General features: G+C 39.9%; 1 long non-coding RNA gene across 1 annotated transcript in view; it reads left to right on the forward strand.

The window, feature by feature from the left end:
• The window catches only part of LOC309397330, a 318671-nt gene extending 303821 nt beyond the window's left edge, over positions 1-14850 (forward strand). Inside the window, exon 5 of the long non-coding RNA XR_014176233.1 lies at positions 13881-14850. This is a non-coding gene — a long non-coding RNA (uncharacterized lncRNA). The remainder of the gene's footprint in view (positions 1-13880) is intronic.

The raw sequence follows: 14850 nt of genomic DNA on the forward strand, positions 1-14850 counted from the left end.
GTCCTATTTCCTCACAATAACCACACTGTGAGGTGGGTTAGCTCAGAGAAAGAGAGTGATTGGCCTTAAGTCACCCAGCTGACTTGTATACCTAAGGTGGGACTAGAATTCACCATCTCCTGGTTTCTATGCTAGCAACCAAGATGTTTAGGGTACTGGAGGCTAAAGCATATGAAGAATGATTGCAGGAACTGGACATGGCTAGTGTAGTGAAGAGAAGGACCAGGTGAGACGTGATAGCAGTTTTCCAATATTTCAGGGACTGACCCAGAGAGGAGGAGGTTAACCTATTTTCCAAACCATCTGAAGGCCAGACACAGAACAGTGGATGGAAATTGAACAAGGAGAGATTCAATCTGGAAATAAGGATAAATTTTCTGACAGTGAGAACAATCAACCCAAGGAACAGAACTTGTCTTCAGAAGTTATGGGCGCTTCATCACTGGAAGCTTTCAAAAAAAGACTGGGCTGCCATCTGTCAGAAACGGTGTAGGGTCTCCTGCTTGGGCGAGGGGGGTGGGTTGGATTAGATGACCTACAAGATCCCTTCCAACTCTGTTAATCTGTTTTGCGACCTTCTGACAAGCACAGCCAATGCGGAGTCCAGATTCAGTTAACAACCACATGATTAACTCCACAAATGCAGTGATTTCACTTAACAATTGTGGCAAGAAAGGGTGCAAAGCTTGCCGAACCACTGCTATGCTTAGCAGCAGAAATGTCGAGCTCAATTGTGGTACCAGCTGTATCCCTGAGTCAAAATGGTGTTTTGATTGCTTATCAATAACTCAGGGCTTGTCAGAGAGCCGCTACATTTATTTTTTGCATCCCTTCTCTACTGTTGCCACACGCCGTGGATGCGAAGTCTCCCAAGCAAAATGACAGGCGCTGCTATCTGACGACAAAGCCACCTTCACATCAAAGTGTTACTCACTGGCATTAAAGATGCATCATCACACCGCTGCTTAGACAGGAGTGTCAGCTTCTAAAGCTCAAGAGAGAGCACTGGAGACATGCTAACCTGAGTGTGCCAGATGCACACTTAAAAATATTGACAGTCAACAATCCTGCAGAGATCGGCAGCAAAGGGATGTTGAGGGTTGCACAAAAGATGCTTCTTTCTATATCAAAGGCTACAAGCGAGGAATTCAAGGTGGCGTAATGAAAGCGGCGGTAAGTAATCCATCAAATATCCCTCCTTGCCTTACGAAAGAATAAGAATTGATGTGTTGCAGACGGAGGTCAACAGCCTCAACCCCCCCCCACTTTCTGATCCTGGACTTATGAAAAATGTGTGGTACAATATGCATTTTTATTTGAAGAACTGTAGTATCTGACAGAAATCTTGCTTTGTCTAGTGGTTAAGGAGCTAGACTACAAATCAGAAGACTGTGAGTTCTAGTTCTACTTTAGGTGCAAGACCAGCTGCATGACCTTGGGCCCATCTCTCCTTCCCTCTTCCTTTTCTTTCTTCTCTCTTCCATCCACTCCACTCCTCTTCCCTCCCCGTCCCCACTCCCCATCCTTCCTCCTTCCTTTCTTCTCCTCTCCCACACTCTACCTCATGTCTCTTATCTTAGACCATTCAACATATGCTCTACATATTTTCATCATTATATCCACCAAGCCATAGTTTCTGGTTTAGAAGCTGAGAGACCATGAGTTCTAGACCCACCTTAGGCACAAAGCCAGACAAGTGATCTTGGGCCAGCCACTCTTTCTCAGCCCTAGAAAGGAGGCAGTGGCCAACCCCTTCTCAAATATTGCCAAGAAAACTATAGGAACTATATTTATTAGACTCATGCAACTGTCATGAGTCAACAATGATTCAAAGGCACACCATACATTGCCTTCTAAGCTGAATTTAACAACAACAACAACAACAAATGTAGTGATAGAGTAATAAATTCCCACATAGGCTGTAAGGATTTTGTAGAAGAACACACACAAACACAAACACACACACACACACACAGAGAGAGAGAGAGAGAGAGAGACAGACAGACAGACAGACAGACAGACAGACAGACAGACAGACATGTGTGCACATCCCAAAAGATGGTGACTTGCATGAGACTAAATTAAAAAGAGCTCCTGCAAAATCAAAGTCAGCTCTACTTTTAAGGCACAGTTTAACTGAAGCCCCCTGTATATTTTAACAAGAGTTAAGTTGAATCACTAAATCCAGTCCCTCTTGAACAATTCCATGGAAACGTAATCTCCTTCAACAGCCCAAACTCTCAGGCAGATGGAAATCCCTGCCTCTGATCTCGAAGCTGGAGGGAAAGCATTTATTTAACTTCCTAAAACAGCAATATTCTCATTTGCTATAATATTTGATATAGCGTATATATATTTTTTGTTCAGAAGTGAATAAAGAAGTCTCTATTTGCATCAGACGTATATACATCAATGGTTTCTGTCTACCCAGAGATGAGTTTGAACATTGCAGCTGTCTTTCTCAGATAGTTCTCTCCATGCCATCATAATCCGTATGATAGTGGGCAGAAAACTGCTCGCTTGTAATGCCAAAACCACTGTACAAAATTGGCTACAGAAAACAACTTTAAGAGAACTTCGCTTGGAAAGCAAGACTTTAAGCTGTGAGGGCATACTTCTAATTTGGTTTAGTTGCCACTGATTGCAGGGCTTCTAACAGCCAAGATTTGGAGGGGGGGCCTTCAGAGGATGGGGGCTTGGGGAAGACTGGGGAATTTTGAAGGGATTCAAGGGGCAACATTAAAGCTTGCAGAAAGTAGGAGAAATAGTCCTGATTTATCAAAGTTCAATAGGCATATTTCAAGTGGAGATTTAAGCTTCTGCAAAGCCTGAGATATTAATTTATTATTTATTTATTAGCGCTTATAGACCGCCCCCTCTCCCAAAAGGGACTCGGGGCGGTGTACAGTCCGTAGCAAAAATACAACAAGTTAAAATTATTAAATAAATAGATATGTGAGGAGGATAAAAGATATGCCAAACTGTACAGCTGAATAAATAAATCAGGATATACAAAATTTGAAATCCCAATATCCTGTAAAAATTAAATTTAAAAGAGACAATCCCTCTAAAAACCAATAAAAGTGTGTATGCCAGGAGGAAAACATTATAATTATGCCAGACCAGCCAGTCGGAACAGGTGAGTCTTCAATTTCTGTCGGAAGGAGCGGAGGTCAGTAGTGGTTCTAATGTCGGGTGGGAGGTCATTCCAGAGGGTTGGGGCCGTCACAGAGAAGGCCCTACTCCTCGGTGTCGCCCGTTGGCATTGCCTTGTGGACGGCACCAGGAGAAGCCCCTCCCTGTGAGAGCGAATTGGCCGCAGGGATGTGTGTGGGAGGATGCGATCCCGCAAGTAACTAGGCCCTGTGCCATGGAGCACTTTAAAGATGGTAACTAGAACCTTGAAATTGATAAAAGAGAATATTTATAGCTCAGGGTTGAACTGTGGGATCCTTGGTGTTCTCTAAGCTTGGTTATTTTCTTGCAGACATTTCATTACCCAACTAGGTAACATCATCAGTGCTAGTAAGGGAGTAGGCTTTGCATTCATTGTATATACTAATGTTGATGGGTTGATTGGGCTATTATTTACTGTTAGCTTGTTGGTCTGAGTTGGTAGTTTCTTGATTGGGGTTATTGCTTGCTTCTTGATTGTTGGTCTAGTGTTAATCTTGGTGTTAAGATATTAGAGAGCCAAGGTAGTGCAGTGGTTAGAGTGCAGTACTGCACACTACTTCAGCTGACTGCTAGCTGCAGTTCGGCAGTTCAAATCTCACCAGCTCAAGGTTGACTCAGCCTTCCATCCTGCTGAAGTGGGTAAAATGAGGACCCCAGATTGTTCTAAACCACTTAGAGAGGACCGTAAAAGCACTATAAAGCATTATATAAGTCTAAGTGCTATTGCTAGTAACATCTTAATACCTTATGCAATGTCTAGAGCCTCTGGAATAAAGCAGATTGTAAATTTTACAATGACATAGTTAGGTGACCCCACAATCTTCCTGAAGTATGAGAATAAATGAGGGCCACAAAATGAGTGTTGGGGTTGATTAACGGAGCTGAAGAAAGATGTACAAATATTCAACTTCAAAAGATTTCTTTGCTTGTAGAAGATTTACTTAAAACTGTGCTCCACAAAGAGCTGTTCTTATTTAGTGGAATTACTTGATGGCCGCACATAAAAGACAATTCAGAAAAAGTCACACTTTCTTAGACCGCACCTTTTTATTCTCCGAAGGCAAGAAATAACACTGCATTTTGTGTAGAAGCTGAATGTTTGCATGTAGTTGTGTGCAGCTCTATAGAACTGTTTTTTTTTTTTTAATTTTACCTTATTTTGGTTTTTACCATGGACATTTCATGGTGTTGCATTGCTGGCTGTCGTAAGCTGCTGAGAGTCGACTTGATTGTGGAGGATATAATTCCAATTAATTAATTAAACAAACAACTCAAATTAGCTGCATTTAATGAAAAGCCTATCTATTTTCTCGCAGACATCCGTGGCACATCCTGCACCCTTGCCACCGTGTCATTAGTCACAGTGTGTTTGTCGAGCAGGAAAAGAAGAGCAAGCCATTTCACTTCAGGGCCTTACAGTGGTGTAATTCAAACTGAATTCATATTTTTAATATTAAGTGTAAAAGGTGCTAATATAACTGACCCCAAGAAGAATGAAATAAAGTAATTACAGTTATGTTGTGGACTGTCGGCCACTGGCCTTTCCAGAAGCCAAATCAGATGAGGAGGGGGTGGCACAGGAGTCAGGGTCAGTATCAGGGCAACCTGAGACCTCCGAGGTGGAAGAGGGAATGGAGCTGGCAGAGAGAGAGAGAGAGACAGAGGCAGAGCCTGGGCTGTCCATCAGCCCTCAGATGGAGAATCAACAGCCCCAAGGTCTGAAGGTAGCTGATGAGGAAGAGGAGGAAGAGCTGGGTCCAGTGCCTGATGTGTAGATGCGCAGAGGCAGAGGAGAGGAGAGCAGTGGAAATCTATGGGCTGATCCTGGGGAAGGAAGAGCCACAGTTGCTAATGAGGCCACACCCTAGCACTGGGGATAAAAGACATGGGTTGGAGATGAATAGATGTGACTATTCATCTTCCTGCTGGATGGACCTGTTGACCTGTGAGAGAAACTTGTGGCCAGGGCTGTTGGCGCTCCTAATAAAGGAATCTTTGACTTAACTTCAGAGGGTTTTCATGTTTGGGGAGCTGGGTCAGAACAGGGTAGGCCTTGACTTACAATCATTCATTTAGCGACTGTTTGAAGTTACAACTGGATCAGTCCTCACACTTATGACCACTGCAGCATCCCCAAGGTCATGTGATCAGAATTCAAAATTCAGGCCATTGACAACCAGCATGCATTTACAATGATCGCAGGTCTTAAGCATAAATACAATTATTCTTGAAGACTCTTGTTGCAAAAGCCAATAAACTAGGCCTCAGCAGAGATTCCAAAATTGTTTAACTTTTCTCTAGAAGAAATATTAAAATACGATTATCACATCAATGAAAGGGAAAGACAAGAAGATAATAAAGTTATGTTAAACCTCCCTGCATGTGCTCATGTGTGAAACAGTTATGTCTGGTCACATAATTGCAACGGTTCTGAGAAATATTTCATATTTTATAATGAACATTAAAAGAGTTTGTGGATCATTACTTTATATGAGTTTCAAAGTTATTACATAAAACCCAACAGGAATAATGATAAATCATTGAATCCTTCAGTCTAGCCTTGGTAAACAGGAAAGCTGAACTATCACAGAATTGGCGGACAAATTTCACATCAGTAAGTAAGCCATATTTCTAGGCGAGAAGAACAAAATGGAAGCATAGAGCCATGGGAAACATTTTTGTCTTTCCTATGACATTTGAATCGGAAATTAATTTGGGGCTAATTTCCTCCTATCAAATAGGCTGCAGACTAGCCATTAATAGAGCAGCCATGAAATCCTTGGAAAAGTTATTCCAATGTTGTGATGCGTCTATACCAATGAAAATCAGAATCGTGCAGGCCTTGATATTCTCCGTGACACTCTACAGAATGAAAAGTTGGACTTTAAAGAAGCAGAATAGGAAAAGTAGTGATGCCTTTAAAGTTTGGAATAGGAGAGTAGAATGGAATGGAATGGAATGGAATGGAATGGAAGGGAAGGGAAGGGAAGGGAAGGGAAGGGAAGGGAAGGGAAGGGAAGGGAAGGGAAGGGAAGGGAAGAGAAGAGAAGAGAAGAGAAGAGAAGAGAAGAGAAGAGAAGAGTTGGAAGGGACCATGCTTTCTAGCGAATATAAATCATGTGGCCCAGCTGATTGTTGCACAGCTGATCATCGGGACCAAACCGGTAGTAAAAAAATGCTACTGGTTCAGGCGAACCGGTAGTTCTGACAATAAGCTGTGTACAACAATCAGCTGTGCTGTGTGATTTCTAAATCATGTGGCAAAGCTAATTGTTACACAGCATTTTTTTTTCTACTGGTACGGGCAAACTGGTAGCATTCTTTACTACCGGTTCGGGCAAACCGGTCCAAACTGGTAGCATTTCACCCCTGATTTAACATCAGTCAAAGAACTATAAAGTAAAAAATCACACACACACACACAACCAACACAGTAGTATAAGATGGATGGAAAGAGAAAGAAATCCCCACATTCATCAACAAAAAGCATTGCGTTGAAATTTTGGGGAAAAAATATCCAATGTACTATCAAAAATTATGCACTTGACACAATTAATATGGGGTTTTTTGTCTTCCTATTATGGTTAGCAGGCAGTGTTTTAATGAAGAAAATGACTGTTTGTGTCAGAGATAAATGCGAGAAGAAAGAGAAGAAGGAGAAGGAGAATGAGGAAAAGGAAGGAGGAAGAGAGAAAGAAAAGGAGATTGATGAAAAGGAAGGAGGAAAGAAAGAGAAGAAGGAGAATGAGGAAAAGGAAGGAGGAGGAGAAAGAGAAGGAGGAAGAGGAGAGAGGAGAATGACGAAAAGGGAGGAGGAGGAGGAGGAGGAGGAGGAGGAGGAGGAGGAGGAGGAGGAGGAGGAGGAGGAGGAGGAGGAGGAGGAGGAGGAGGATGATATTGGCTCTAGAGAATGTCAAAATAGAGGATTTGCCCAGGACCAAACACCAGCAGAGGGCCTACAATTCCAACAATGATTCCATTCGCCTTATTCACTATCCACAATAAGATCTATTTCTATATCCAAGTTTCCACACTGGGCCTGCCCTCTGTGGTAGAATATTTTCCTGGCTTCAGAAAAGTTTTCCTAAATTCAAAACAATTCACATTCAGTTCCAGGGCAAGTATATTTGCAATTTTTTAAAAAAAAAAACTATTTGGGAAAAGAAACTTAGTCCAAGTGTCACGTGGGACTAGTTAACTTCAGTCTACCAGTCAGGCAGGCAAATGCCACTATCGTAGATCTGCCACTGAATATGTACATAAATTGGTACTTCCAGAGGGATGTCCAAAACGGCAGTTCTCACAATGTTGTGGTGTGGTTTGTACTTCAATGCCACCCAGAAAAAGACAAATATTAAGGAAGTGTGTCTAGTAACAAAAGGGACACAAAATGGTTTTATAACGGAATGAACGCTGAATGAATACACACACACACACACACTTTAGGGGGAAAATGTGAATGAAAATATCTATACATGATGAGACACAAACACAAAAATGCATGGGGTTATTCTCTGCCAAACTCACAAATTGCACAGCCAGCTAGACCTGACAATCTTTAAGGAGAGCAAATTTAAACAAAAATGAAATGGAAAGGATTGCTATTTTTTGTTTAACCAAAGAACTTCTGCCTGGTGCACCCAAGCAAGACAGACCCATACTTTGATTGGGGGGGACCCTTCCTCTAAATGTTACTTTAGAAAGGAGGAGGAGGAGAGACACAAAATTTATGTCATATATGACACACAAGGAACAATTGCATATAAACTTCTCATTCTTGCATCTACTCATCCCACAATCTTTTCTCAAAGTTTCTGAGAGGGAAAGTATGTGACAGTTCTTACTTTCTTTCAAAGATAAATAAGATCAAACCCTTTTCATGAGCTGAAGAATGTGCATTTTCTATTCTACACATCGGCATCACACAGAAGAACCAAGTCCCTCATTTGCATTTCCTGTGACCAAATCATCTTGATATTATTTTAGCTCATTGGTATCATGACAAGTAGTTAATCTCTCTTTGTGTGTGTGTGTGTTTGTGTGCGTGCATCTGTGTGTGCAGCTCTCCTCTATATGATGACAAGTGGTTTTTAGCACACTGGGAGTCTGTTAGACCCCAAAATGTCTACCTGATGTGGTAAATACTAGTTGTCACAAATCATGCTTTCACAAGAGAATCCCCCCCCCCGTGGAAAATACTGATGATGATAGATAGATAGATAGATAGATAGATAGATAGATAGATAGATAGATAGATAGATAGATAGATGATAGATGATAGATGATAGATAGATAGATAGATAGATAGATAGATAGATAGATAGATAGATAGATGATAGATAGATAGATAGATAGATAGATAGATAGATAGATAGATAGATGATAGATGATAGATAGATAGATAGATAGATAGATAGATAGACAGTCAGACAGATAGACAGATAGATGATAGATAGATAGATAGATTAGAGAGAGAGAGAGAGAGAGAGAGCGAGAGAGAGAGATGATAGATAGATGATAGATAGATAGATAGATAGATAGATAGATAGATAGATAGATAGATAGATAGATAGATAGACAGACAGATAGATGATAGATAGATAGATAGATAGATAGATAGATAGATAGATAGATAGATAGATAGATAGATAGGGGGGAGGGAGAGGGAGAGAGGAGCAAAGGACACTGAATTCAACTAAGGTGTCCTATTTAAAATATTGAGAAGCATTTTCTTGCATTAGTTTGAATAAAATGGGAATTTGGAGTTACTGTTTATAAAAACATGTGAGTACTATTATTCTAAATTATTTAATTGAAACTTGCATCCTGCAACATTTTACACAGGTCATTGTCCTTATTATACATCACCTTTTCTGGATGAAAACATCAACAAAACTTTTGTGTTGTTTAGATGACACAAACTACTCTTTCTTAGACTAAGGTCAAGTTTGACAATTCTAATTTTGATATACAAAACAAAACAAAACATCCAAGCAATAAACAGTGTAAATGTGCATCGCTTATATTTTTCCTGAAGTAATTTTTGAAAAATGCAGGCTTGATCTCATACGTGTTGGCTAACCTTCTCAGAATTTTCTAAGTTTAACCAATTGTAGCCTGTTTTTGTCAAAGAATGGAGGAGATCCCAATCCCAATATTGAAAGCCACACCTAACTTTATGCCAAAGACTTGAAATGTATAATAGTTATAGTCAAACTCTGCCATCTAACTATTGTATACCCGAAGCTATTTAATTGTGCAAATCAACGCATATGCATATATACCGTTGTATTTATTTTCAAGGAAAACAATCGTCCAGAGTCATTCACTATGAGATGAGTGGCAAATAAATTCAATCAATTAATCATATGCAGAGAACAGGAAATAATTAAAAGAAAGCGAACCAAAAAAATTAAAAAGTGTGAGTGAAAAAGAAAAGAAAGAGCTAAAACCAGATTGCGCACCAGTATCATTCACTATATATTTTTTCTACCTTTGTATCCTTGCAAACCATTCCTCCTCCACCCTCTTTACAAATTTCATAAGCTTCTTTCTATTTTGGTTCTTTATTAACTTGGTTCAATCATAACTTCCTTTGTCTTTCTCTTGATCTCTTTACTACTTATTTGCAATTTGCTTCTCATTTGTTGTCTCTATATGTCCAGACCACCAAACAGTCTTCCCCTGTATCAATCACTCGTGTTCATATTCAGTTCAGACCTCTTCAGCACCCATTTCTTCTTGACTTTGTCTCTCTTATTTCACTATTTAAATGCCTTAAATATGCCCTTCCTCTTTTTATTTAGCTCACCCTACCAGTTGTCCCAACATACAGTTGCCAGGACCATTTTGCTTTTTGAACAAACATTCCATCGTTGTATCTACTTGAGTTTTGCATGGGTGGTACATATGTTAGGATGCAATAAGTCTGGGGTTTGAAGTATGACTAAGGTGACCAACTTTTTTACAATGAAAAGGAGGACAAATAAATTGGGGAAAAAATGTCGTAAATAAAAGAAATATTTTATTCATTGCAACAATAATACACTAAAATATGATATATGCATAATAAAAACATTTGCAAAATTTTATATTGTAATTATGCTTACATGCCTGTTAATTATTATTTAAATGAGTACTTTTCCATTGAATTAATATTTTTGTCAATATATCATCTTCTAACAATATATTGAAAATATCTGAAAAAGAAATATCCTTCATATTGAATTTTACGGCAAGTGCTGCAGCTAGAGTATCAACATTCAATCTCAATCTCAGTCTACTGCGTGTGTATGTGCCGTGTCGTGTTTCAGTAAGAAGTAAACAAAGCCACTTGCACGTGACGCTCTCTCTCAAGGTCTCCCATGCGGAGCGCATGCGTCTCATAATCGCATCTTATACTGCACTATACCGAGCCTTGACGAATTGTAATGTCAAATACAAATACATCACATAACGCGCAACAGATTAGTCTTCAAATATCGAAAAGGAGGACATGTAGGAGGACACTTTTCGAGGGAGGACAAAACTTACAGAAGAAGGACTGTCCTCCCTAAAGGAGGATGGTTGGTCACCTTAAGTATGACCCATTCAGGACCCTGGGCAGGTTGTGGGAAAGCTGGATGATTTTTTTTCCCTCAGCATTTGCAAAATTGGTGGTAGTAAAAACAGACAAGAGTTGTTTTGCCACCAGTTTACATTAAGCTGTGTCTCCCAAATCCGCTACCGTGGCAGGCCCACACTGGGTGCATTGTCTTAATTTAAGGAAAAAAAGGGGGGGTTCCAGGCCTCGAACCTCCTAAAGCTATTGTATTCACCCTTGTTTTCTTCTTCTACACGGAAATATGTTTGCCAAGTTCGATGCAACTATTTTAAGAGTGGCCTCTAGGTGGTGCTAATACTGCATCGCTTTGGTGTTTCAGCACAATGAAAACATTAATTTGCTATGAGATAATTTTTGACGTAAATGTAAAATGGTGCCCATTCGAACTCCGTAATGAAGCATAGTGCATTTCTACAGCTCCTAATTTGACTAGTTAAATGACTCCATTACGTGTCTAACAGACAGAAGCAAATAATTTCTGGTCAGTTGACGCTCACTTATCCGTATCATTTTACCCTGAAAATAAAGTCTCTAATCTACAGTTTCTTTGTCTTAGTTTTTAATATTATTAAAGCACACATTCTTGAGTAATAAGCAATGAAAACAGCACAAACTAACAGTTAATCGGAGGAACAGATTTTGAATGCACGTATTAAATGCACGGAGCGTTACAGGAAGGGGGGGGGGAGGACAATTATATCACTGATAGGATTGAAGATAGGGTCTTTTTTGTTGTTGTTTAAAAGAACACAAATACTGTTCTCATCTCTCTAAGAGATACAGATGTGGTATCTGTGAGATTACAAAAGAACGGTCATCTCCAAACTTTTCACCCCAGGTCTGAAAAATAATCCTACAGTTCTCACTTATTCATAGATTAAATAAAGCAGCCATCTTAATAAATATCAGGTGAGGAATAATTTTTGTCTCAAGGAACCAAAATGGTTAAGGCCAGATATTTATGTTCCTTCTGGAAATGCCCTTCTTCCTCTGAAAAATAAGTTTAGGATGAAAGCCGATCGCTTTACACATAGCACGGGGATATTAGTGAGACACAGCTGTTCGTGTCCCACTCTTAAAAGCCATATGATTAAGTTATGGGATATCAGATAATCCAAAGTCTCTCTCTATTGGTCACTTTCCCCAGCCAAAGGCTTTTTTTTAGTTTTAAGTTCATTTAATGACAGAATGGCCAATTCAACAAATGTGTGAGTAATTCCAATGAACACCTGTGGCTCCCTAGGATGATATTCTCTGGAGCAGAAGATATAAAATGTCATTTACAGCAGCAGGCACCACCCAACGTGGAAGAGAAGAAAAGAGAAAATATTATCTTAAAGATTCCAGGCTCTGGGGTTCTACAAGAGGTGAATGTCGCCTCAATTTCAAGGATTTATACTGTAATTTATTTATTTATTTCCGTTTTCTGGGTTGAGTTAAAGACCATATGATGTGGCCGTACAAATGTTTCTTAAAATCGCCATATGAATTAATTTCACAGCAACATGCAAGCATCTCAGGAACTAACCCAAAGACCAACTGGTCCTTAATCTGAAGGTTTTGAGCTTGTCGATCAGAAAGGTTGGCAGTTTGGCAGTTTGAATCCCTAGTGCCACGTAAAGGAGTGAGCTCCCGTTACTTGTCCCAGCTTTTGTCAACCTAGCAGTTTGAAAGCATGTAAAAATGCAGGTAGAAAAATAGGGACCACCTTTGGTGTGAAGGTAACAGTGTTCCATGAGCCTTCGGCGTTGAGTCATGCCAGCCACATGACCCCAGAGACGTCTTTGGACAGCGCTGGCTCTTCGGCTTTGAAATGGACATGAGCACTGACTCCTAGAGTCGGGAATGACTAACACATATGTGCAAGGTGAACCTTTACCTTTATCTATATATTGTTTAATCTACAAACAAGGTTTAACCGTGATTTTGACTATTTTTAAGAAACGATGTTGAAGACAAATAAACTTGGTCTTTATAGCAGGAAAGTACGGGTAGAGTTAGCAGCCACAAAGTGCCCAGAACAGAAAGCAGTGGAAGGCATTTTGCTGTAGATGTGTTGTGAGTCCTTTAAGTGGTGATGTTTCCTTCACTCGAGAGTTGCTCCTTCAAAGACTTAAGATTGTTTTCCAGACATAATCTAAATTCAGATGTGTGTTTGCTTGTATGAGGGCATCTACCTATCGTGAAGGAGTCTAAAGTGGGTTCTAAAAGTGTAAAGGTAAGAAGCACGCAGCAAGGCAAGGGGCCACGGATGTAACACGCCTTAGTAACAGCTCAATAACAGCTCGAGGGAAGATCAAGGAAATTAAACACCAGTAGTGGGGAAGATATTGGAAACACTAATCAGGGACAAAACAGGGAAAGTTATGATTTAATTAAAGATATTCAGCATGGATTCACAAAAAGGAGATCATACATAACAAAAACTAATAGAATATTTTTTTGGGGAAAATAGGGGGCCCCACACATGCTAAAGAGAAATGGAGACGGATGCTGTGAGCATAATTAATAGACCTCTGGATTTTATTACCACGGGAGCACTGGAATCTACCCACTTTCTGCCTCCTTGTTCAGGGCAACAGCAATATTGGACTGATCTATAAAGGATTTATAGAGGAGATCAACCCTGACTGTTTTGTAGAAGGCCAGATCTTGAAGATGAGACTCAAATACTTTGGCCACCTAATGAGAAGGAAGGACTCACCGGAGAAGAAGCTAAAGCTGGGAAAGATGGAGGGCAAAAGAAGAAGGGGACGACAGAGAAGGAGGTGGCTGGATGGAGTCACCAAAGCAGTAGGTGTGCACTTAAATGGACTCCAGAGGATGGTAGAGGACAGGAAGGCCTGGAGGAATGTTGTCTATGGGGTCACTATGGGTTGGACATGACTTTGCAACTAACAACAACAAATAAAGGATTTGGCTTTCTCTCTCTCTCTCTCTCTCTCTCTCTCTCTCTCTCTCTCTCTCTCTCTCTCTCTCTCTCTCTCTCTGTGTGTGTGTGTGTGTGTGTCTTCCATTTTTCGTATTATCCATCTATACATCCATTCAACCATCTAGTAAAAAAATACTATACTATTAATCTACATTTTTTTCTCTTCAGGAAATAAAATGAGAAGTATATGATGAATACAACTTTCTGGTAGTTTCCAGAAGGTTCTGAGGCCTACTAGATTTGATGCCATGAAGAAATGATGGAGTGGCTGAGCTACAGTCATGGCAAGTCAATGCTCGTCTAGCCCATTGAGATGGAGACAAAATTCGAAGGAGCACGTTGAACTTCACCACTGAAGCTAGGCAGTAAGAGGAAGAAAAAGTACCACACCAAGTACACCCACAGACCAAAATCAAAGTGTAATTATGCAATATCAATCCGAAACTTCAAAAGGAAATAGGACAGAAAAAAGCTACAATTATGAGGGCTGCTAGAGACACGTAACATAACCCGTTAGCCTTTCATGAAACTCTAAAAATCTGGCTGAGCTTCCAAGAATGCCTGCATGATCCAAGGGCTCCACTTCCTGTTATCTAATCTTTGTATGTTCTTTGAATTACAGGTTTTAAGGTGAGTTACTGTCTTAATGCTTTTTACTGTTTAGTTGAGAAGGCACATTGTAGGTCCCAACTATTAGGGAACTATACTTGATGGATCTCAAGAGGTGGATCTTTTCTGGCACCTGCATTTTGAAATCTTTTCTCTCTCAGAAGTGAGATTAGCTCCATCCCTCTTAACATTCCATTGGTCCCTCAAAATCTGACTCTAACTTCAGACGTGGAGCTCCTATGGGACCAGGGAGATCTCAAAATGGCACCCTTTCTGTGGCAAGCATCATCCCCTCATGTTCTTACAGATTTTTGGTAACGAATGTTTTATTGTTCTTTTAAATAAGTGTTGTACATCACCCAAAGACACTTTTTTGAGTATGAAATGGAAGGCCATACAGATTTAATAAACAAATGTAAGTTAGATATGACTTTAGACAAACATTATAATAATAATAATACAACAAATTATATCATTAAAGGTATGCTAGGTGTACAAGTGAGAATGTTTTAGGCTTTCCCATAAGAAA

The sequence above is a fragment of the Natrix helvetica genome (assembly GCF_964273705.1).
Source record: "Natrix helvetica genome assembly, chromosome: 10".
Classification (NCBI taxonomy): domain Eukaryota; kingdom Metazoa; phylum Chordata; class Lepidosauria; order Squamata; family Natricidae; genus Natrix; species Natrix helvetica.